The sequence below is a fragment of the Canis lupus genome, chromosome 10 (genome assembly GCF_003254725.2).
Source record: "Canis lupus dingo isolate Sandy chromosome 10, ASM325472v2, whole genome shotgun sequence".
NCBI lineage: Eukaryota > Metazoa > Chordata > Mammalia > Carnivora > Canidae > Canis > Canis lupus.
Genome location: NC_064252.1, coordinates 26,498,726 through 26,523,302, shown reverse-complemented (window position 1 = coordinate 26,523,302; position 24,577 = coordinate 26,498,726). Strand labels below are relative to the sequence as shown.

At 56.7% G+C, this 24,577-nt stretch overlaps 1 long non-coding RNA gene across 3 annotated transcripts; it reads left to right on the top strand.

The window, feature by feature from the left end:
• Positions 1-1,512: 1,512 nt before the first annotated feature.
• Positions 1,513-24,360, top strand: LOC112667683 (uncharacterized). Of its 3 annotated transcripts, XR_007413443.1 has the most exons (10): positions 1,513-2,155; positions 2,492-2,592; positions 15,384-15,597; positions 16,012-16,157; positions 17,022-17,273; positions 18,912-19,052; positions 19,306-19,488; positions 20,288-20,396; positions 20,513-20,732; positions 23,989-24,360. It is a non-coding gene; the product is annotated as an uncharacterized LOC112667683 (long non-coding RNA). The 3 variants fall into 3 exon arrangements; XR_003141242.3 differs by lacking the exon at positions 1,513-2,155 and having other exon boundaries at positions 2,335-2,592; positions 23,989-24,359; XR_004803106.2 differs by lacking the exons at positions 1,513-2,155; positions 2,492-2,592 and adding an exon at positions 11,988-12,002 and having other exon boundaries at positions 23,989-24,359.
• The last annotated feature ends 217 nt before the right edge of the window (positions 24,361-24,577 follow it).

Below are 24,577 nucleotides of genomic sequence, written 5' to 3'. Positions count from 1 at the left end.
AGTCGGAAAGTGCAGAGCTGGGCACCTCAAGGCCAAAGTCTCCCCAAAAAAACTTTTTCCAAAGTTGGCTTTGCAGCGGCGGCCCGAGTCCCCGGGCGGGGAGAGGTGCAAACTCCCGCCCGGGCCGGGTGGGGGGGCCGGAGCGTGTGCGCCTTGGCGCGGGGCCCGGGCGGCGGGCACGGCTGCTCCGCGCTCGCGGCGTGCCCGCTGCGCGCAGTGCCGGGCGCGGCAGACAGGTGGACGCGGCGCGAGTCCGTCGGTCCGTCAGTCCGCGCGCTCAGCGCTCCGGGCGTCCTCTGCGGGCTGTGAGCTGCGGCTGCTCCGGCTTCTCTTTGCAACGAGGCTGGAGGGTGGGCCTTTTTTTTTTCCTTTCCCTTTTTTGCGCGTGTGTGTCTGTGTGTGTGCGCAAAATATCTCTATCTCGGGAATGAAAGATGGGCGCTGGCGGCCGGAGGGGAGCCCTCAGGGAGGCAGCGGGGGAGGCTGCGGGTGCGCGGGGAGACAGGCGGGCTGCTCCCGGCGGCAGGAGGAGAAGTTGCCACCCTTTCAGCTGTTCCGGCCTTTATAAAGGAGAAGGGAGAGCGCTAGAGGTGGGTGGAGACTGCCTTTCCTCTTCTGGCCGGGAGTCAGCACCGGGAAGGGGGGGGGGAGCTCCGGGAGGGCCTGAGGCGGGGGCGGGGCGCGCAGGGGTCTCTAAGAGCCCGGCAGCACCCCCAGTCCAGGATCTGGCCCTGGGGAGGGGAGAACTAGGGGCGACCTAGCGCCCCGCCCCTTAGCACAGTGACCGTGGCCTGATTTCTAGCCCACGTGGTTGGGGAGTTGTCTCCAGGGCCACCGCCAGGAGTCCAAGCCTGCAGCCCCAGGACAGCGCTTGCACCCCGACAGGGGCATGGTCTAGCTGTGAAGGACTCAGGCTGGGCAGCTTGGATCCCATCCTGCCCTGGTGCTGAGGAGCTGGGTCACCTTGGCCAAGTCACTTCCTTTCTGTGCTCTTCCATCCAGCCTCAAAGCAGGATAGGGTTCTTGGGAGGACCTAAAAGGGCGGGAAAGGGCAGACAGCACCCAGCCACAAGGTGACCACACAGACCCCTGCTGCCAGTACCATTCAGCAGAAAAGCGGGGTTTATGTCTCCGCCTCCTAGCTGGTTGCCTGGCACACAACAGGCACTGCCAGCATTGGCTGAATTTGAATTTGTTGAACTGCAAAGTCACACAAACCCCCTCAACCCTGCAGCATCCTTGCAGGGCCGCCATCACAATCCTACAGTCATCCTGATGTTTACTACCTACCTCAGCCCCCGGGTTTGAGGCCCGGCCCCCCACACACACACCCACGCCAGCATTCACACAGTTAACGCCTTCCACCCCCAGCTCCGACAGCGGCTGCGGCCCCTGCCTTCCGCAGCCAGTCACACGGTCACAGTCACAGAGTCACACGCATGCCCGCCCAGCCCAGCACCCACCACGGGACCCGCAGGCTCACTGCATCGCCTGGCTTCTGGCTGTAGGACACCTTTATCTGGTCCCCTTGTACTGTCTGTGTCTTCTGCCCTTGGTACCCAGACATAACCTCTGGGGTGCCAGCTTGCTCCTCATGCCTCAGTCACTGAGACAGGGACAGCGGCTGTCTCTTCATAAGCCATCTTCTTGGACCTGAGCAAAGGTGGCGCAGAGGAGGGGGGACTTCCCAGTTGGGCCTCTTTACAAGCAGCCTCGAGTACCCACCTGTACCCATTACTGCCCAGGCAGCATGGCACAGTGGCCACAAGGCAGGCTGCAGGCAGGTCACCTTGGTTCAGATCCTGGTGTGGCCACTTGCTGGTCAGGTGTCTCTGGGAAGCCTAACCTCTCCAGACCTTGGTTTCCTCCCCTATAAACTAGAAATAAGTCTATAACTGGAGGGAGGGAAGGATTTCAAAGAGGCCTGGGAATGTCTTAATGGTGATGGGAATGTTGGTCAGTGTGGCTGGTGATGATGAGTTCCCTGGGTATGTACATATATCAAAACTGACCCATGTATTTTATTGTACCTCATTACGGTTGTAGAATTGGTAACTACCTCAGAGAGTGGTCTAGAGGCTCAGATGAGATAATCCATCTGGAAGGACTGCACAGGATGCCTGGCACATGGAGCGCGTCATCCCTTCAACACAGGGTTTGAGTGTTCCCCAGCAGCTACGTGCTATTCCGGGCCCAAGTGGACAGCACAAGGCTAATACAGGCTCCTGCCCTGGAGGAGCCCCGATCCAGAAGGACAGATGCGTAAACAGATAAATTAGGAGACAGGGTGACAAGGGAGATTGGGGGTGGGAGGGTGGGAAGGTAATCCCAAAACACAAGATTTGAAGTCTAAAGACTTAGAGATAAAAACCACAGGACACCAGGTGATGTTGACCTTGACCTTCTGTGTCCTTATCTATAAAAGAGATGAGATGACGGCTATTGAGGCAACCCTGTGTGTGTAATCAGCAGTGTTCTTCTTACTCCGCAGGTAGCCTCTCGGTGCTCCTGTGAAGTATGTTACTGCTATCTTACAAATGGGGACATTGAAGCACAGAGAGGTTAAGCAACTTGTTCAAGGTCACACAGCCGGTAAGTGGTAGAGACTGGACTGGAACCCAAGCCTTCCAGCTGTGGAGCCCGCACGCTTAAATTAACACCATGCTATGCTGCCTCTTGGCAGGTGCTGACTGATTGACGATGATAATTATGACACATTTTACACTTGTGAGCATCAAACACAACATATGTAAAAGTGCTTTGCCAACTGAAAGTGCTGTACGGACATGAGTTCTGACTTACGCACAAAGTGTTGTGGGAGCACAAAGGAGGGAACACACAGCTCAGCCTCCGGGGAGGGAGGCAAAGGGGAGGGAGGCTACTAGGAGCAGCATCATTGAGCACCCACCCATCCTTACTGCAGGCCCGAGGTGGAAATGTAATATAGGAGACCCAGAGCTGGGGTTCTGGGACCTACCAGGCTGCTAAGTGGGATAGACACAAATCATTACAGTCCAGAGGTCTTTGTGCACTGCTTGGAAATGGCAAGACGGGGACAGAAGAGACAGATGGAACCACAGGGCTCCCAGCCTGAATGCCATGCTAAAGAGACACCGCCCCCCGTACCCTCTCCTTGTAGACACCATGCCAATGTGGGGGGGTCTTTCTATACGAGCAGTTCTCTAAAGAACACCTCCTTCTTTTCTTCCTAAGACTTAGCACCTCCTCCAGGAAGCCCCCTGGGCTTGGTACTTGCTCTGGGTTTCCACAGCAAGTGGAAACTTGTGTTTCCCTCGTGTTGTCATTGCCCGTTTATCAGTCTAGCACTAGACTGAGATCCAGGTGAACAAGGGCCTGATTCTAGCTCCCAGCAGTTGCTCAATAAATGTCTGCTAGAGGAATGAATAAATGAGTACATATCTTGCCTATTTCTTCCTCTGAGTCCCGGCCTTTTGCCTTTCGGTGCAAAGATGCCAGGCTCTGCCTCAGGGGTGAAAGGGGTTGGGGAGGGGCTTGTAACAGGAGCCTCTGAACCCAGATGCACAGAGGCACCTCACAGACTTGGAAAGACCCCGGCCCATCTTTGACCCTGGGACCCTTAGGAACCAGGCTTTCCAGTAGGTCTGGGAGCTGGTCCTGTGGGCTGGGGGCCACACCCTATGACTCTCACTCCCCACCCCCTTGATAAAGTCTGAACGCAGCAGAAAGCCAAGTGGCCACAGCCCTCAGCTAATTGCTGAGGGGCCTGCCCAAGGCCAGGGCTTTTTGGACTGTGTGTCTAGAGCAGTCTAAGCTGTCCTCCATCAAAAAGATCTCATACCCTGGGAGTGGGGGCTCAGGGCCAAGGAAGGAGTTGGCTTCCATCCCGGGGACAGACTTGGGCCCTCCAGTGCAGAGTGGGTATCCCTGCTCTCCTAAGAGAGCCCTAGCAGCACCCGTGCCAGGCAAGCCTGCTTTCCCCAGCTTGATGGCCAGAGGAAGTCAGGCTCCAAATTGGGGACAGTCCAAGGCCAAGCGACAAATGGCCTGGGGCCCCAGCCCCAGGCTGTAGGATGGCAAAGTACATATCTGCCCCCACACGGGTAGCTTAGGTCAGCTGGCCCAGGGCCCCTCACTGCCCTGCCCCCGCTGCCCCGGCCTCGAGGCCTGGGCCTGTGTCACCCTCACCCAGGGAGGGAGGTATTGTAACGTTGGTGCTCCTTTGGTGGTTGAGGAACTGGAGGTTTGCGGGGTGAGGGGGTGGGGTGGGGGTGGGTCAGGGGACGAGGCTTCCCAGCAAAGACTGCCTGGGGTTCAAGGCCTGCTCTACCATTTACTAGCTCGTGACCTTGAGCGTCACCTTTCTGAGCCTCGGTTTTCTCATCTATAAAATGTGGATAACAAGAGTGATCACCCCAGGGAGTTAACACATCCTCAGCGTCGAAAGCTTGGCTTGGTTGCGGGGCTGAGCGATATAATCGCTCCAGCTGCAGGCGTTTGCGCACACGCACACACCCACCTGTGCGCTCAGGAGACAGGCCTGGGGGAGGAGCATCCCCAGGCTGCGAAGGCTACAGGCACATCACCTGGAAGGGAGCGGTGGTCGCCACACAGAGCCCCCACCGCTCCTGTTGGAGACGCCCACACACTGGTGAGGCTGTGCCGCTGTGGCTGTGAGTACCGGGAAGGCAGGAGAGACCCCAGGAAGGCAGACAGACAGACAGACAGACAGACACCCAGGCCTGGGGCAGGCTGGGGGAGCCTACTGCGCGGCCTCTGCAGCCTTGGGCCTCGTGTCCTGCGTACAAAGGCAAGGGAAGCTCAGTGTTTGTTTTCCTGGGGCTGAGCAATGCATTTTTAGCTTTTCTAGTCTCCAGACAAGGAAGAGGATGTTTGGACGGGACAGCTCAGATCTACCTGTCCTGGAAGCTGGCTGGAAATGGAGCAGAGCCCCCGCCCCCACCCCCAAACGGGCTGGGAGGTGACCCGTCCCCAGAGCTGGTGCTGGTCGGCTTTCCCTAGAAAGATGCAGTTTCATCCTTACTGCACCCTTGGCTGCTCCCAGGCTGGGCCCCTGGTAACCGGGACACCTCCCCTACAGAGCCTTCGTGGGGGGCCAAGCACTCTGCCTGAGGAAAGGGTAGCAATCTCACCACTCCACCACCAAAGGAGCAAGGCCACCTCCTGCGGGGCTGGGGTTCTTCCCTTGTTCATACCTGGGGGCGGGGCATTGAGACTCCGAGAAGGATACTTGCTTGCCCAGCATCACCCAGCGAGGAAGCGGGTGTGTCAAGATTTGAATCCAGAGCCTTGATGCCAAAGCCCCCACTTTTGCCATCTCCCCATTACATGATGACTCCCTGTGTGGCCTGGATCGGAGTTGCCCAGTGTTTCATGTCACTTTCCATGCAGAAAATTAAAGTGGGCTGCATGGAGGAGGCTGGGCAGGGCTGGAGGCGGTGGGCCCCCAAGACCTGTCCACCTCCTCAGGGCGGTAGGGGGGCGGGTCATCTGCAGCCCTGTAGGTGGGAGCTTGTGTACTAGATCTGGGTTAGCGGGCCCTTTCCAAATCAGGGAGTCCTTGCCGCTGTGCTCTGAAGATTCACCTGGGATAGGGCAGGAGGGAGAAAGGGGTGGGCAGGCGGCAGGCAGCCCCTCCTGGTGGGGGTACAGCAGCACCAGGCCCTCACCAGCTCTCCGGAGGAGGATATTCGTGACTGCAGGAAACATGATTTGTCCGTCAGAAGGGTGGGAAGCTAACCACAGTGATAAAGCCACAGATTTGTCCTCAATGTTCCTGAGAGACATGAGCCCAGGCCTTCAGGTATATTCACCCAGTTAGGCCTCACAACCAGCCTATGAGAGAGGAGCTATGTCAACCCCATTTTACAGATGGGAAAACCGAGGCCTGGAGCGGCTTTGGCACTGTCAAGGATGAGTGAGGGCAGAGCTGGAGTTTGAAACTGGGCAGCCTGGTGCCGGCATCACTCTCTGGATGAAACATAGCTGCCCAGTCCTCCTGGGCCCCGCCCTCCCTCAGCCACTGGTTTTGGCCTCACTAGACCTCTGCCTGGTGAGGGCCCTCTGGTGAGCACTGGGCTGGACCCCTGGCTGAAGGAGGCTCCTCCTCTGCCATGAGTGGCACCCCACCCTGGCCGGCTGACCCTGGACAGGGGAGACTGCTAGAAAGGAGACACAGATGGCAGGTTATGGATGGTCATTACCCCTCCCTTTGCTCAGCTTGCCACCAGGGTCCCCATCTCCTCCCCCAGCCGTTAGGAAGCCCTCCTTTGGGAGAAAGCCTGACACAGCATCGGTGTTCAAGACCCTGACCCTGCAATACAAGCCAATTGGGTTCGGGGGGGACCTCTGAGCCCAAGATCACACAGTGAGTCAGGGACAGAAATGAGCGACAGCTTTGCCAACTGCAGGGACCCCCAGCCCTCTCCTGCTGGGGAGCGGGGACTCTGGGAGTGTGGGGGCGGGGGCGAGGGAGGCAGGTGGGTATGAGGAAAGGTTCTGGGCGAGGCTGTGGATTCACAAGGAGTAGTGGATGACTGATTTCTACCCCAGACCACTTCTACTTGTGGTGATCCCCCTCCCACTGTGCCTTTCACTCTCCTCTCCAACCACATCTCTCCCACTTCCTCACCCTTCCCGACTGCGCTCTGGGGAGCTTTCCCTGGAGTGAGTTCCCAGAAGTAGCAAGTTGTCCCTTCTCAGGCTGCCTAGAGGCCACTTGAGGATGCTTCCATGTCCTGGATGTATCCTAGGTCCCGCTGCCGCTGCTCCACCCCCCCCACCCCCGCCCCAGGCCCATGAGCTTCTCGAGGGCAGGGACTGTAAGCCTGTGCAGGTTTGGGTCCCCGGACAAGAACCCTGGTGGGTAAGCCCCGCGGGCTTGGCTTTGAGACCCTGCTGTGCCGGTTACTGGCTGTGTGTCCTTGGGCAGGACATTGACCTCTCTGAGCCGCCTGTTTCTTCAGCTGTGAACCGGGATCAGTACATTTGCCTCATGTGGCTACTGTGAGGACCAGATGTGAGAAGGGGTGCTGGGGCGCCCGCCCGGGGCCCGGCACAGCGCAGATGCTCAGCACAGGGCACAGCCACTACCTTTTCATCGTCGTCTGATGCACACCATGGCTCCTCGGAGCGTGGTCCACCGATTGGCCTCTGCCGCACCTGGGGGCCTGGAGGAAGCACGCAGGGCCAGACCCACCCCGGACCTGCCAGGTCAGACTCGGCATTTTAAGAAGACTCCCAGTGACTCACTTGCACAGCAGTTTGAGAAGCACCGGTCGAAAATCGTCGAGCAACGCGATTGCCCATGGATGGAACATTTACACCAAGTCCCTTGAGCCACCCAGCAGGCAGGGAGAGCAAAGTATATTATCCCCATTTTACAGACGAGAAAACTGAGGCCTGGGGAGGTGCCGTGACTTCCCTGATTCACACAATCAGGGGGTTGCCAAGCCAGATTGAACCAGTGCCCTGGGCTGCAGAGCTACAGCTCCTGGAGGGGACGTCCCAGGCCTGTCCAATGTTGAGCCTGGAGGAGGAGAGTCCAGGACCCCAGTTCCTCGTCTGTAGGATGGGGTCCCGACACAATCTGATCGTGGGGAGGATGTGCAGACATGCCCTGCCCGGTACCCCAGACTTGCCCTCACAAAGAAGTGCGTGTTGCATTGCCAGCTCACCTCTCTGGAGCCCCCTACCCTTGAGGGGCATGCAGGCTGAGGCAGGCAGGTGGAAGACAGAAAGACCGAGAACGGTACAAACACCTTCGGGCGGTGCTTACATAAGTCAATAAGCAAACAGGGCAGCCCAGTGGGAGTGACTAATCGTCTGAATGGTAACAGCCACCACAGTGGGCATAATGCTCCTTGGGCACAGGTGCGCCCCCTGGCCACCAGGGCACGACGTCCCTGCTGATGGCACAGCGTTGTCAGTGGTCCCAGATGGGAACATGGAGCCAGAGAAGCTAGATCCTCCTCCTCCTCCTCTTCCTCCTCCTCCTCCTCCTCCTCCTCCTCCTCCTCCTCCTCCTCGGGGCTCTGACGGCACCTCCTCCATTCCTCCTTGGATGCCAACAGTACAGAAGAGCCCAGAGTTCAAAACCAACCTCCACCACACCCCAGCCCTGTAAGCCTGGGGGCGTCCCCGCCCTCTGGGCCGCAGATGAGGATAATTCTAGAATGAGCACATTTGGTGATGGGGTTAATCTAGCAACTGATTGTATATGCTTAGCACATAGAAAGCTCTCAGGAAACGGGAGCCCTGGTTCCGATGCCACTCGCTTGGAACGGGGCTGTTCCCTCCATTTGCCCCCCAGGGAAGCAGCGTGGGAATGAGGGAATGACCGTAGCTTTATCACAGACGAGAAACGGAGGCCCCAGAGAAGAAGTGACTTGCCTAAGGTCATCCTGCTGGTCATTGTTGGAGCAGAGTCAGAGGTGAACTTGAGTTTAGGACTCCCAGGACAGTGCTCAAGGGGAGGGAAAAACAAATAAGTCAGGAAGGCAGACCTCCCAAGTCCCGCCCACCCAGGGTGAGATCTTTTCTCATGTGGGATCTGGTGGGGCATGTGGGGGTGAGCGAGTGTGTCTGTATGATGTGTGATGTGTGTATGAGAGGGATGGGGTAGGGAGGAGGAGGGACACAGGTCTGTGTGCACGTGGACATCTGTGTGTGTCCTACACACAGGCCTGGGAGGGAGGGGATAAAAGTGTCCCTGGGCAGCCAGGAATGGCCACACTGGGGACACCCAGGGCCGGCCGCAGAGCAGTGGGCCCCGTGTGCCGGCGCCCCGGGGTTCCCCTCCCTGAAGACCACCGCAGGGTAGAGGATGCATCTCAGCCTCCACCCGTCATCTCCCCATCCACCCCCCACCTCCCCCAGCTCCTTCCTGTTTTGATGGAAGGAAAAAATTTCAGCTTTTTCCTTCTTTATTTTTCCAGACGGGTGACTCGCTCGGGAAAGGAATTCCCCCCTCCCCAAACCATCATAATACCTATATATCGATGCCATAGATCCAGGCCCATCCTGTTGTGCTGGGATAGTCACGGTTATTTTTGGGTGCTTTACGGGGGTGGTACCCCAGGGGAGGTGATGTGGGGGGGTGCTCAGCTGCCTTCTCCCAGTCCACATCCCCCCTCTCCCGGATTCCTCCCCACCCCCTCCCAGTCTTCCCTGCCTGAGTTCTGGGAGGAGGGAAGGAAGCCTGCTAGGCCAGGGTATAAATAACTCAGGTGGTTACTCAGCTCCTGAGAACATGATAACATGAGTCATGATGTGAAATCAAGAGGAGCAGAGAACAGCCTTGGGCCACCGCCCGGGGCAGGGCAGTGGGCCTCAAGGGAGAGGGGGTCTGGAACCCCGGGCGCTGGCAGTGGGCAGGGCCCAGAAGGACAGGGGAAGCCGCTGCCCCATGTGAGGCATCAGACACACCCCACCCTGGCTCAGATGCCAGGTTCTTACCTGGAGCTGTGGGCCAGGGGAGGGGGCCTGGGCTTCCTTGCCAAGGCCCTCCCTGAGCTGGGAAGAGGAAAGAGGGCAGGACCCCGAGTGAACATCATTGGTCCTCTCCCTGTGCCTGTCACAGGTCAGCGGGAAGATCAGGTCCATTGGAACCTGTCCCCTCCCCCATCTCCAAGGCAGATAGCCCAAGGAGTTCCCAGAGCCTCAGCACAACTTGCAGGAAGGACTTGCAGCACTCAAGGTGGGGGGAAAGCTTCCTTCTCCCTCCCGGGGTGGCTTGGAATCCAGGACAGTCCCCACCCCCTTTTGGCTGCCTGGCCACAGCGTGGGCATGAGGTGTGGGTGCAGAAACAGGACACCACCAGGGAGCCCTGGCCTAGCCCGAGTGAGGAGCCCAGGCTGCAAGGCGGGGCTGCTGGCCCCATCCTGGGCTCTGGCACTTGGGGTCAGAAGCCAGCCCCAGCCCCTGCCCACTCACCCGGGGAAGTCCTCCGCTTCAGGCTCGCCTCCAGAGCGGGCAGGCTCGGACCCTGGGTTGCCATGGCAACGGGTTCTGGAGCCTGCGCGAGCAGAGCCACCTTCTTCTCTGTCCCCCCTGCAGCCGCCTGGCCTCGCTGGGAGAGGGCCTTTGCCAGGGTGAGGGCCCACGGCACCTGTCCCGGTGAGAGGGCCATGGGCTCGGGCCCAGCTAAGGGCTGCCCACCCAGGCCGGGAATCGGGACATACACAGGGCATCTGGGTGGCCTTGGGCAGCTCGTTGCCTGGGTCTGAGCCTCAGGCCCCTGGCCTGGAAAATGGTAGACTAGGGAGGGGGGCTAATGGCTTCTCTTGGCTGTCCTGAGACAGTCACCCAGCTGAGCAGTTGCCACCCAAGAGCCCCCTTCCTCATCTACGAGGCATCTCTTTCCCATCTTGGGTCTTACTGCCCAGGGCAGCATCCCCAGAGTCTGCACCCACCCCACCTGACTCTGTCCCTAGGACCCTGGGCCTGGCTCACCCCACCCGCCCCCCACCCGCCACCTCTGCTTGCCCAGACAGCTTGGCATGGCTCAGACCCAGCCATTCAATGGACAGCCTGCCCTCTGGCCCCTCACAAACAATGGGGACTCCAGGAATATTGTCCCGCCTGAGCTGAATCAAACGCTCTAAATTTAGCCCATCTGATGCGTCCTCTGCTTCCTGCCCCTGCTGCCCTGCTTTCAAGGCGATGAGGTCACCCCGGAACTGCCTGCCCCAGCAGCCAGACCCAGGGGGTTTCCAGGTCCAAGGCTGCTCCCCTGCCCTTGGGGAACGGGGTGCCAGGGGACCAGGGGCCACGGGTCTTCCCTCCCTGCCTGCCCTGCCTCTCGGGCCTCTGGGCCCAGGGAAGAGTCCCTGTGAATTTTAGCCCCAATCTGGATGGGGACAAGCCAGGGAGGCAGGGGCAGGTGAGCTTCCGGGGGAGAAGCACATGTTGAAGATCCAAGGGCCTGGGGCACGAGGAAGACCCACGAGGGCTCTAGTGGTTCGCTGAGTGCTGGCTGCATGCCGGGCCCAGCGCCGGGTGAAGAGTGGACCTGCCCTCCCGGAGTGGACAGTACAGAGGAGGAAGGACAATCAGCAAGTGAGCAGTAAATGGCCAGGATCGTTTTCGAAGATTCGAACATGACATGTGTTATAAGGGAAATAAATCAGAGAGATACGATCACAAAACTGGGGTGGGGTGGATGGCCCTGATTCAGAGGAAGGGTCAGGGGAGGCCTCTCGGAGAGGTGACATTTGAGCTGGGCCTTGGATGACCAGAAAGAACTATTCGAAGAAGAGCTGGGTGGGGCTGAGGCCTCCAGGCCAGAGGAGGGGCAAGGGCGGACTCCTAGGAGAGAAGAGACTTGCTGAGTTTGGGGACGGAGTTTGGGGCCCGTCTGGAGGCCAGGATCCCCCCCCACCCCAGGAGGGAGAGGGGAGGGCAGGGGTCAGGAGGCAGAAGAAGCCAGGTAGCATTCCCCGAGCCGGAGATGCCCTCTCCGGGGTGACGAGCAGGGGAGCCGCTGCCTCACTCAGGTGGAACGGGGTCTGTGGGCTGCCGCGTGGAGAGGGATCAGGGAGCCCGGGGAGGGGACTGAAGCCACAGCACCTTGGGATAATAAACACTGTTTGCTGGAGGGCGCGTCAAGATCCTCCTGATTCGGCCCTCTCCTGAGCTTGGAGGCCCAGAGAGAGCGTGCTGTCTGCCCAAGGTCACACAGCAAGCGAATAATCTTTTATAGGAGGTAGGAAGGGGAGCTTGGCCAGCTGAGGAGGAAGTGTCTTTTCAAGAACCCGGTGTCTGAGCCCCTGCCCTCGGCCCAGGCTCCTGCTGGGGTGTGGGTGAGCAGGCCAGAGGGGCGGGCGGGGGGCTCTGTCTCTGGCCTGCTTCCTTTCACATCCTGTGGACAGGTGTTCCGACTCTGGCCCCTCCCACCCACAATCCTCCCCAACCGCAGCCCTCCCCCTGCGCTGCCAAGAATCCGAGGTTGGCAGGGAGTCGCGGGGGGCCTCTGGAATGTCGCTTTCCAGTGCCAGCACCGGTGTGCCAGCCTCGACAGAGGCCTGGGGGGCGGACAGGGATCACCGGATCTTGTCTGGAATGGGGAGGCTGGCAGTCCTGAGCCACTGGGAAAGGGCAGGGCCCTGCAGGTCGCATCCCAGGCGGTGGGGTGGCGGTGGGGCTGGGGGGGGGGGGCATCCTGCAGTGGAACCCACTCGGGCTGCTCCAGCGACTTACCGACTTGACTTACTGTCTCTTCGGGAGTGGGGGAGTGGGGGAGCTGGTTCCCTAGCAACCGTGCCCCCCTCCATCACACTCTTCCCTCCAGCTACCCACACCCTCAGCGCCTCTGGGTTTATACTTGAACCCTGTTGGGGTGGGGGGAGGTGGTGCTCTATGTTGGAGATTCCAATTAACCCTTCAGACACTGAGTGCAAGGAAAACGCTTTGGGCTGAGGCTGCTCTCGGTTCAAATCCCACGTCGACAGTGACTGTCTTTCTGGGCCTCAGTTTCCTAACCGACAAAATGGAGATGATCCCCCTGTGCAAGGGCTTGGTGTAAGAATTTCTTTTTTTTTTTTTTTCTAAGATTTTATTTATTCATGAGGGACACAGAGAGAGAGTCTGAGGGAGAAGCAGGTTCCCTGCGGGGAGCCCAATATGGGACTCGATCCCAGGACCCTAGGATCATGCCCTGAGCCAAGGGCAGATGCTCAACCTCTGGGCCACTCAGGCTCCCCTGGTGTAAGAATTAAAGAGAGTGACACCAAATCAGGCCCCACCCCGGGCCCCTGGCACACTCCAGTGCTCCTCATCTGTTCATTGCCTCCCTCCTGAACCCCCTGGGAGAAATAGACTGCTTCTTGCCTCTGCTGGCCAGAAGGAGAGCCTGGAAATGGAGCCTGGGAGGAGGTGAAGCACTGGAGTGGCAAGGGACAGTGGGGCACCTGGTTGGGATCCTGACTCGGGAGTCACACAGACCTGGGTTTGAGCCCTAGCTCCTCCACTGGCCAGCTATGTGGCCTTGGACAAGTTTTAACCCTCTCTGAGCCTCGATTTTCTCATTTGCTTAATGGTAACAATAGCATCTTCTCCACCGGGGCTGTTGGGACACAGGTATTACTGTGTGTATTATCAGCCGGTGGGGGAAAGAGGGTGCTGTGGGGAGACTTATGTCTCCCCAGTGGTCCCAGGTTGTTGGAAGCTTCTGGCGAGGGCGATGGGCAGCCTTGAGTGGCTGGAGTGAGGGCAGGGCAGCCAGTACCCAGGTACCATCTGCCCACATCTCATTGCAGGAGCTGAGGTGTTGGTGATTCTCTGGGGACCCCCCACACTCCCAACTATGCTGGTGGTGGAGCTGGGCGAGGCCTCCTTTTCCAGCCAGATGCCCTTGAGGCCTGGGGCAGGGCCACCCCCTCCTCCCCTCTGCCAGCAGGCCCAGGCCAAGATGCCTTTATTTTTAAACCTGCGAACAATGCCTGGCCGGGCACAGCCTCCTACAGAGGACGGAGAGAGGGAGGATGGGCTGGGAGCTGTGCTTCCTGGGCCGACACTCCTCATCCCCAGACAGGTACCCTGCTTAGATTTCCCTCAACCCTGGCCTTGACCCTGCTCTCCCTGGAGTCGTGGAGGGAGCACCCAGATTCTAGGGTCCCGTCCTCTGGTTGGGACAAACCAGCCCCATCAAACAGGATTGGATGCGGCACATCTGCAGGGCCCGGTGTCAAGAGTGGCTTCAGAAGCCAGGACCTTCTGGTCCCTCGGGCTCCCCCTCTGCCTCCATAACTCCCCCAAACCCAGGCTGGATCTTCTGTCTCCTTTGGAAGGTTCCTCGTCCTTCCCAGTGATGCACTCCTGCCTTCTCACGACTCCTCTTGCTTGCTCACGGCTCTCCAGCAAATTCCTGAGTCTGTGTGGCAAGAGGGTGGTGCCCCTGGCAGTCCTGGAGGGCAGGGCGAGATCGAGAGCCCAGGAGGCAGGGACATGGGGTCTGGTCCTGCTTCTGCCATCAACCCCTGTGTGACCTTGAGTAAGACCCAACACTGTCCCGTCTCAGGATGGGAGAGGGCTTGGTAGACTCTCAGGTGCTATGCACACATGGGGCACAGGGTCTCCCGATGAGCAGGACACACTGAGAACGGGTGTCCCTGACATATGGGGGGTCTCTCTGGAGAGCCGCAAACACCAGACCCCAGAGCCAGATGGCCTGGCTTCAGATCTGGCTCTCCACTGTCAGGTGCAGATTTGAGGCAAGATAACTACCCTTCCCCCCAGGACCTCTGTTTCCCCATCGGTAAATTCCGGTCATGAGCCACGCCTGGGTGGCTTAGTGGTTGAGCATCTGCAATGGGCTCTGGGCGTGATCCTGGGGTCCTGGGATTGAGTCCCAAACCGGGCTCCCCACAGGGAGTCTGCTTCTCTCTCTGCCTGTGTCTCTGCCTCTCTCATGAATAATTAATTAAAATAAGTGCGGTCATGATCGTACCTGCCTCTTAGGGCTGTCTGGTAGAGACAGGATACATACATGAAGAGTGAGCACTGAGCACCAACCCCTACCACAAGTGCGGCAGAGCCAAGGTGTAACACGTGGGTGTGTGCACCAACGCGTGTGTGCCCCGCGAGCGTGCTCCCAAAGAATGTGGAAGCCACAGAATGTGATTGAAAGAGAACAGGCAGCAAAGTCGGGCTGTGGGCTCCCACCCGCAGGCGAGCCCAGTGTTTGCGTGTGCTCACCGATGTCCGAGGGGAATGTGTGTGCCCAAGCCTGTGTGTGCCGAGGATGTGCTCATGAGGACCTGAAAGAGCTTATGTCCCCTTGTCTGGCCGTTGAGGTGGCAGCACAGGGGCACATGTCTCGTCCCGCTGTCCTCCCCTGGTGAGACAGGAAGCACAGCCCATCAGGTTACCCCCTTCTCCCAGAGACCGGCCCCCACCAGGGCTGCTGGAGACCAGACTCCAAGGGAGACCTCTGGGAGGTGTTGGTGGAGAGGGGACAGGTGGCTGATGGCCTGCAAATGAGCTCAGGCCCTCCTGGCTCCCAGGCTGTTCTGATTCTCCCCTGGCATCACTGCTGGCAACATATCCCATAGTTATGACCCATGTGCCCCCCCCCCCCCCGTGAAGACAGGGATTTTGTCTGCTTTGCCCACAGCTTTGTGGCCCAGTGCCTAAAACAGTGCCAGGCACACAGCAGGGGCTCGACAAGCACTTGAATAGATGAGGAACCGGGAAAGGTTTTGTTGTTGTTGTTGTTGTCATTGTCAACTTAGCAAGGTATAAAAGTCAGCGGGAGACAGACCTCAAACATACAGCCATGTAACCACCCCCTCAAGCAGGACAAAGGACATGTTCTTTGCCCTAAAAGTTCCTTGGTGCCCCTTGCGCTTGCCTTGGTGATCACCGACCCAACTTCTGGTTCTAGAACGCTGCCCTTCCTAGAATTCCACACCTGCATCTGGAATGACTCTGCTGCCCCGTGGACCCTGGAGAAGGAGGCCCGAGGAGGATCAGGGGACCCAGCAGGGTGGAGGTGACCATGACAGGCCTGGCCTGAGAGAGGTCAAGGGGGGCCATCCTGATCCCTGGCTTTGAGAAGAATTCTTAGCCCCAAGGAGCGTCTGGCTGTGGCAGACAAGGTGAGGTGTCCTGTGGGAGCTGCTGGGCCAGAGGCCGAGATGCCCCTCACAGCCTGGTTGGGAGAAGGATGCGCTCACAGGCACCAAGCACATGGGTGCGCACACACGAGCAAACCTGTACAGACACACACACGAGGAGGGCAGCCCGGGCCCAGGCAGGTGGCAGGTGGTTGACAGACCGCCACCTTCTCTGTGGAAGAGAACCCCCGGGGCTGCAGAGAGCGTAGCAAATGTGGGCAGGGGCAGCTCAGTTCCCCTGGCCCGTCCCTGGGAGATGCGTGGCTCGTGTGGAATCCCAACCTTGTGATGTAGCCGGTATCTGCTCCCCCTTATGGATGAGGAAACGGAGGCGTGAAGGGGCTGAGCCATTTGTTCTCGTCACCCAGTGACAGCACTCAGATTCTGCTTTTTCAGTCTGTGACAGGTTGCGTTTTCCAGAGAGAACCACAGCGTCTCCCATCCCACACACTCTTACGGCGGCGCAACACCGATGCTCCTCTTCTTTTGGATCTGGATAGACTTGCATTTGCAGAAGCGATGCTCTGTGGCTTCCAAGCTAGGTCAGAAAATGCAACGTAGCTTCTGCTTGGTTCTCTTGGGACCCTCATCATGGGAGCTCTGGGCCGCCATGCTCTGGGGAAGCCCAATAAGCCCACAGCCCAAATGGAGAGGCTGTACTGAAGGAGGGGAAAGACACCCAGCCAGCACACACCGCCCCCGCCTTGCCCTTCCGGCTCTCACCACTGGCTACAAACGCACGTGAGACCCCAAGCCAGACCGTGAGCCCAGCCCAAATTCCTGAGCTGCAGAAACCACGAGAAATAATGAAATGATTTGGATTGTTTTAAGGTGCTATGTTTGGGGTTTGTTTGTTACGCAGCAGCAGTAGCTCATTGGAACACAACCCATGGAGAATCCTGTTGGGTGGAGGTTCAAAATAATCCAGGTCCAACGGCTTCTCACACCTCCACAAACCACCCTAATCCGGGCTGCTGTGATCTCTTGCCTGGATGCCTGCAGTGCCTTTGGCTCAGGACGTGATCCCGGGGTCCTGGGATGGAGTCCCGCATCGGGCTCCCCTCAGGGAGCCTGCTTCTCCCTCTACCTGTGTCTCTGCCTCTCTCTGTGTCTCTCATGGATAAATAAATAAAATCTTAAAAAAAAGGGGGAGGGGGCTGCCCTCCCGCCCATTCAGGGTACCTCCCTATGCTCTAAACAGGGGAAACTGAGGCCCAGAGAAGGTAAAGCATTTGTTGGAAGCTAACCAGTCATTCACATATTCAACAGATGTAAAAGCTTTATAGCATCCAAGCTTTGCAGAGTCTTTGAACTTGAAGGCCCAGCACCCCTCACGTGCATAGCCATTCCCAGGCACATGTAAGGTCCATATTTTATTTTCCTAATCATGTATGTTTTCCTTAAAGGTCCCAAGATGAATTCAGCTTCAGGCCTCACCAACCCAGGAATGGCCCCTGCCCACAGGATTTTCAGAATTAAATAAACTACTGCCACAGAGTGGTGCCTAGTACCTAGTGAGTGCTCAGTGCCATGTTGTTGAGGCCCCATTGTGCCCCGGGCGCTGTCCCCAGGAGCTGGGGATTCAGTGATGAGCCAGATCAACCAAGCCCCTGTCCTCTTCAGCTTATGTCCTGAGATGGGGAATAGATGGTGAATAGGTAAACAAGCGGGCATGAAATGGCACATAGGGATAAGGGCAATAATGAACGAGTGGTGTTGGGGGAGGGAAGATGGATGGGGAGGGGGCAATGTAGTTTAGAAGTGTCAGGAGACTTCTCTGAGGAGGTACCATTTGAAGAGGCAAATGATTAAAAGAAGAGAGTCATATCAGACAGAGGGAATAGCAGGTACAAAGGGCCTGTGGCAGGAAGGAGCTGGATACATTCGAGAAACAAAGCCAGTGAGGAAGTGAGTGAGGAAGAGAACAGGGAGATGAGGTCAGAGAACCCCAGAGGTGAGGTCTGCTTCCCTCTCCCCCTTCCTGCCTCTGAGTAAGGAGCACTTGCAGAGCTGCCCCCCAGGCCACCACAGGGGTGCTGCTCTGCCATTGTTACTCCTGCCTTGTGACCTCAGCCCCACCCAGCCCGGCCCCAACCCCCACTTCCCCTTCCAGTTGTGACCCAAGAAGTCAGGAACCACATCCTTTCCTAAACTGGGTCCCCCCTCCCTGCACCCCTTCTAGGGGGTGGGGCTCAGACTCCCAGCGTTGGACTCTCAGTCTCTGGCTGACTCCTTTGGGCTCCCCATTTGCCTTCCCCCTCCACCACCCACCACTAGCCCCAGTAGTGTCAGACCCTAGCAGCCTCCTCTCCTTCCCCTTCACCAACCTCCCAGAAGCCATGGGGTTTCCTCCCCTGCGAATGCATCAGCCGTTCCCTAAACTCAGAACACCCTTTCTTCCCTCCTCCCTCTGACCAAATCTCAGCTGTTCCCTCCTCCTGGAAGTCCCTGCGTTATGAGCAGCAGATGGGTCTTGCTCATCTCTATCCCCCAGGGCCAGGCAGAGGCCTTTGCACCCAGAAGGATCTCAGTGGATGGGCGAATGAATGAAGAATTAGTTGGATCCAATCAGCCCATTGTCCACCGGCCTGTGTGGCAAACACCCTGCTGGGCCCAGAAGCTGGGGATGACACAGCCACTCGCATCCCTGTGCAAAGAGCTCTTTCCCCAAGTCCAGGAGTCTGAAGCAGGTCTGGGCTCTGCACTAATTTGCTGTGTGACCTTGGGAAGCCACTGACCTGTGCTGAGCTTCTCATTTGGCAAAACAGCATCTGGAAGAGGCTAAATGATCTCAGAGCATCATGGTCACAAGTGTGGACTCGGGCCAGATGGCCTGGGCTCAAATCCTGGTCCTGCCACCTTGCCAACTGTGTGACCTTGGGTGAGATTTTTAACCTCTCTGAGCCTCCGATCCCCCATCTGTAAGTGCTGCAGAGCATTAGGGCCCATCTCACAAAACAGTTGTGAAGATTCATGTTTGCAATGACTCCGTGGAAAGCCCAGCCTGGGGGACGTAACCGTATGGCTAATTAGATCATAATTAGGTCTGAGGTCTGCGATGTGCATCTTATGGGGACATGACCGGTTCATGTGAACACATCTACTATGCATCAGAGCAGAAGGCCGGGAATGTCCAGGTCTGAGGTTTGGAGGGTCCTTGAGGCACCAGCACAGGGCAGCTGTCACCCCCAGGCTGGGAGAGTGGTGTGCACTCCTCCAGGCTGCGTGCACACGGGGGCTCTTTCCGGTGTACACACTACCTGCCCTGAAGCAGCTCACCCTTCCCCCAATGCCAGACCCTCTCAGGAGTCAAATGCAACAGAGGAGGCCGAGGGAAACTGAGGACAATCCCATCACGGCCGACTGAGCTTCCGGAGACCAGCCAGTGAATGTCCTTCCACCCCCCACTCTCCTGGGAAATGATGACAAGGAATGAGGTCAGAGGTCACCCATGGGACATTCTGGGGACCCCAGGCTATCAGGAGCTGCCTCTCAGACTACAGGGTCCCTGCTTCTAAGGCCTGGGTTCAAGAGAGAGTTCAAGGAATTTTAGCGCTGAGTCCAGAGCCCATGACAGAGGAAGCTGAGGCCAGGAGTGCTGAGTGACTCGCCCAAGGTCACACAGCTGTGGGGGGAAGGGCTGGGACCAGATCTCAGGCCTCTAACCACCTGCCCCCCAAACCTCCGCAGTGCTTCTCCCCCGCTTGGTGATACATTTCTGGAAATCACCCCAGTTCTACTTTCCAAAATGAGTCAGGAACATCTGTACCTCTGGGGGCTGCAAAGACTCCCTGGGGCTCCCTGGCAAGAATGCTGACAACTTTCTGAGGGGTCTGAAAGCAGAACTGGCCTTCCCAGGAATTGAGAAGAAAGGTATCATTTCTGTTCATTTGGTGAGAATTCCAGAAAGCCTTACAGGGCCCTGATGTCCTGTTCTTGCCCCACTCATGTGATATAGGGGACCAGGCCCTATTTGACAGGGGATGCCATTGAGGTGCCAAAGGGTGGAGAGATTTGCCCAGGGTCACACAGGCGGCCCTGGTTCTGACACTCAGGCTGCTAACTCCAAGCCCAGAAGCTTCCCTGACACCCAGGAGGCGAGTCTGACCTTCCTTGTCAGAGGCCTGGGCGGATCTTAGACAGCATCGACTCCCACCCCTGAGCTCTGAATTCTTTCTCATTTTTAATGCCCTTACTATAAAAGCAACAATACATGTTCACTTGCGAAAATCTGAAAAATGCAGAAAAGTCAAAATAAGGAAGAAAAATCACCACCCACAGCCCCGCCACCCAGAGACAATCATTGTTAAGGTTTGATGTATTTCCTTCTATAGTTTTTTGTTTGGGGACTTTTTTTAAACATGGCTGAGATCATACAGTATATTAAAAGAAGAAAAAAAACAAAACGGTAGTATCCTGCCCTTTTGACTTGCCATTATAGCGTGGGCACTCCTCTGGCTAGTTGGCCCTCTCTCTCTCACCTCGTTTCTGTTTCCTCTTGTGTGAACTTCATTTTTATTGGCCGCCTAATATTTTGTCCAGTGGAAGTTCCATAGTTTATTTAGCCATTCCCTTATTGTTGGACATCTCTGTGATTTCCAGTTTTTCAACATTATCAATCATGTATTTTGGGAGATCTTTGCACAGGAAGTTTTTCTTTTTCCATATTTAGGGATCTCTCCTTGGCTGGAATGGAATTACTGGGTCAGTGAGTCACACACGTTTCTGGCACACTTGGTCAAAGTGCTTGCCAAAGGACCCGAGCTGTGCCCCCTCTCCAGGTGAGCAAAGAGAGGCCCCAAGAGCTGGGCCCAGTCACTGAGCCCCCCAGTGAGATCCACCATCCTTCCTCTCTATATCATCTACCCCTCTAATCATGCCCTTGTTCATTCCACAGATAATGGGCACCCACTGTGTGCCAGGGGGCAGGCGAAGTTACTGGAGATGGATCCCTCAATGAACAAAACAGACAAAACCCCCTCCCCTCAAGACCACTCCTCCCAAAGAGGGAGAGAAGGAGCAAGCTGGAGGACACTGTGTTCTCCTTTGCCTCTGCCCTGGGCTGTATGCAAATCCAGGCACTTATTTGCATATCCTTGATTTGCATACCTGAGCAGGTAAGAAAGCAGAGGGGGGTGCCGTCTGGCAGCCCCACCAGCCCTGTTTTCCTTGATTCCCCCACCCCCAGTCATTTTCTAGAATTTGGCCTTCCCTTAAAATTTGGGAGATTTCACAAGTCTGGATTTCTGGCATCTCCTGAACCCTCTGCAGACCTGGCCAGTTCCCAGATGGTCCCCAGGGCCACAGCTCAGCCTAGGGACGCCCACTACCCGGCTCCCACCTGGCCACCCCACTCCGTACTAATCTCAGTGCCTTGGCCATGCTTCCCGCACACACTCAGTCCATGAACCTTTTGTGATGTGAGTCTGGCCGGAAGGAGTCAGCAATAAGACCAACGACCGTGGTGACACTGAGACGAGTAACAAGAAGTGACTTGGGCCAGGTGACAGTGGCAAGTGACAGAGGCAGATCTGAGCAGGGCAGCTAGGCTCCTGAGTCGGGGGCCTTAACCACACGTGCCTGACAGTCCAGTGGGGTAGACAGGTACAAAAAGGCGCCCCCGCAGGTGAACAGACAGCCCTGCCAGAGGTAATTCAGGCCCCCCACCGCACCCCCATTCCCACCCCACCCCCACCCGAGGAAAGCACCCCCAGGCTTAAGCAGCCCTGAGAAAATACAGCTGGGAGCTGGAAGTGAAAAGTCAAGCTAGAGATTTTCCATTCTTTGTGGGTTTTTTGTTTTTTGTTTTGGGATTTTGTTGTTGTTTTTTTAGATGTATTTTTTTAAAGATTTTGTTTATTCACGAGAGGCAGAGAGAGAGAGAGAGAGAGAGAGGCAGAGACACCGGCAGAGGGAGAAGCAGGCTCCATACAGGTTGCCGACGTGGGACTCGATCCCAGGACTCCAGGATCATGCTCCGGGCTGAAGGCAGGTGCTAAACCACTGAGCCACCCAGGGATCCGATTGTTTTAGATTTTATTTATTTATTCATGAGAGACACAGAGAAAGAGACAGAGACACAGGCAGAGGGAGAAGCAGTCTCCATGCAGGGAGCCTAATGCGGGACTTGATCCCAGGACCCCAGGATCACACCTGAGCCGAAAGCAGGTGCTCAACCACTGAGCCACCCAGGCTCCCCTGTTTGGGGACTTTTTGTTGTTTTTGTAAAGTAGGCTCCACGCCCAGCATGGAGCTCAGTGCAAGCCTTGAACTCACAACCCTGAGATCCAGACCCGAGCTGAGATCAAGAGTCAGACACTTAACCAACTGAGCCACCCAGGCGCCCCTCCGTTTCTTTCGACCTGGGCTTGCCCTTCCCAGAATGCCCTCTCCCCCTTCCTTTACCTGCTTATGCTCACTCTCGCTCCACTGAGATGCTACCCCTTTCCGAGAAGCCCTCCCTAACCCGGGGGACAGTCTGCAGCCCTGGTCCAGGCGGGGAGATGGGGAGACTAGAGCACCAGCAACACCCATGTTCTCAACTCCCACAGGAAGACCATCACTCCCCAAGCCCGATCCCTAATCCAGTCCCACCCTTCTGCTGCTGGGGGTCGGTAAGATGGGAAGGGCAGAAAGAGGGAGTGAGCCCTGATACAGGACAGTGGGTGTGGCTGCTGGTCTTGGGGGGCCCAGCAGTCTGACTCCCGGGCATGTATCCCAGCTGAATGCTCACAGGCTGGGTGACCTTAACCTCTCTCTGCCTCGTCTTCCTTGCCTCCAGAACATACAGGAGCAGACCCGGCCTGGATGCCCCAATAAGCATCGCTGTGGATGAACAGGGGAGCACCTGCCCATGGGGTCGTAGGCTCGCAGAACCCTGGGAGCCCAGGGGAGCCCCTGCCCACTCTCACGTTACAGCAAAGAAAACCACTGAGCCCAGAGAGAGAGGAGGCCAGGCCTTAAGCCAGAACCCCTTACCCCCGCCCCAGTTGCTGACACCAGCTGCCCTGGGTCCAGGGTCCACCTCTACCCCTCCCAGAAAATGTTTCTCATAAGGAAAACTCGGTGCACAGCCCACACCCCAGCTCCTTGTCAAAGGACCGGCTTGTGTCTTCTGTCCTGGGCCCAGCCAGAGCCTGCTCCCTGGGCCTTCATCTTTCTGGGAAGGAACTTCCTCCCAAGACCGCCTCCCCTGGCCATCAAGGGAGGGGGTGGCTTCCTGGCCTGAACAATGGGGCTGGGATGTCCCTTGGCTTCTGCCATGTGGGGGTGCTGGGACATCTGAAGATGCCATTCCCATTTGGGAGCATGGAGAATGTGGACCTGAGGGCAGGAGAGGGGCCCAGGCCCCAGCAGCAGCTTTGGAGAACACTCTCCAGCATTTTCCTTGTCCCCGCCTCACTGGGTCTCAGTTTCCTTGCCTGTAAGATGGAGAATGATGAGAACATCTAGCTTATAGGGTATGAAGTTAACCAAATCCTCTGTGCAAAGGGCTTATCACGGACAGCCTAGGGTCAGAATTTGCACACAAGGTGAAGCTGGGTGGTGAGGGCATTGGCTAAACACACACACAGTAGCCACTTGCCCAGCTGAGAGTCCCACTTCCAGCTGTGTGGCCTTGGGGAAGTTACTTAACCTCCCTGTGTCTTAGTTTCTTCATCTAAAATGGGAGTAATAGGGACACCTGAGTGGCTCAGTGGTTGAGTGTCTGTCTGGCTCAGGTCATGATCCCGGGGTCCTAGGATCGAGTCCCGCATAGAGCTCCCTGCATGGAGCCTGCTTCTCCCTCTGCCTGTGTCTCTGCCTCTCTCTGTGTGTCTCTCATGAATAAATAAATAAAATCTTTAAAAAAATAAATAATAAAATGAGAGCAGTAATAGTCCTTCAGCAGAGGGGTTTCTGAAAATTAACTGAGTTACTGCATGTAAAGTGCTTAAAGAAGGCCGTCAGAGACGCCTGCGTGGCTCAGCGGTTGAGCATCTGTCTGCCTTTGGCTCAGGGTGTGATCCCGGGGACTTAACACAATTTTTTTTACCTTCCACTTTGGAGATCCAGATGGTGGCAGGGTTGTGTCCCTTCTGGAGGATCTAGGGGACAGTCTGTTCCCCTGCCTCTTTCAGATCCTAGAGACCCCTGCATTCCTTGGCTTGTGGCCCCTTCCTCCATCTTCAGAGCCGGCAACGTGGCAGGTTCCGACCTCCTTCTGATCTCTGTTTCTGTTGTCACCTCTCTCTGACTTTGGCCCTCTTCCCTCCCTCCTATTTTTTTCTACCTTTTTATTTAGAACTCATTTTAGGGGGGAAAAAAAAAGAACTCATTTTAGGCTTATAGAAGTCATAAGGATGACTCAGCTCCCACGTGCTCTCCACCCAGATTCTCCTACTATTAACATCCAACACGACTGGGCTGCATTTACCAGATTGAAGACATTCACAGGGATACAACCTTGCAAACCACAGTCTTTATTCCGATGTCACCAGCTCTGTCACCGATGTCCTTTCCCTGTTTCAGAAGCCGTCTAGGCTCCCCATGGCATCTGGCCTTCAGGTCACCTCAGTCTTTCCCGACCTTGACACTTGAGGATGCTACTTGGCTGTTTTATAGAATGGCTCTGTTTTGTTTTTTGGAACAGCTTTATTGAGATACCATACAGATACCGCTGTACAATTCCTCACGTTTAAAGTGTGCAAGTCACCGATGTGGGGTTTAAGGCATTGTTAAACTTCTCAAATTGTAATAAACTATATCTAACATAAAATTTGTCATTTTTTCTTTTTTTTTAACATTCTGTTTATTCATGAGAGAGACAGAGACACAGGCAGAGGGAGAAGCAGGCTTCGGGCAGGGAGCTCGATGCGGGACTCGATCCCGATCTTTTAAAAAAAAAAAGATTTTATTTATTTATTCATGAGAGACACAGAGAGTGAGGGAGAAGCAGGTTCCCTGCAGGGAGCCTGATGCA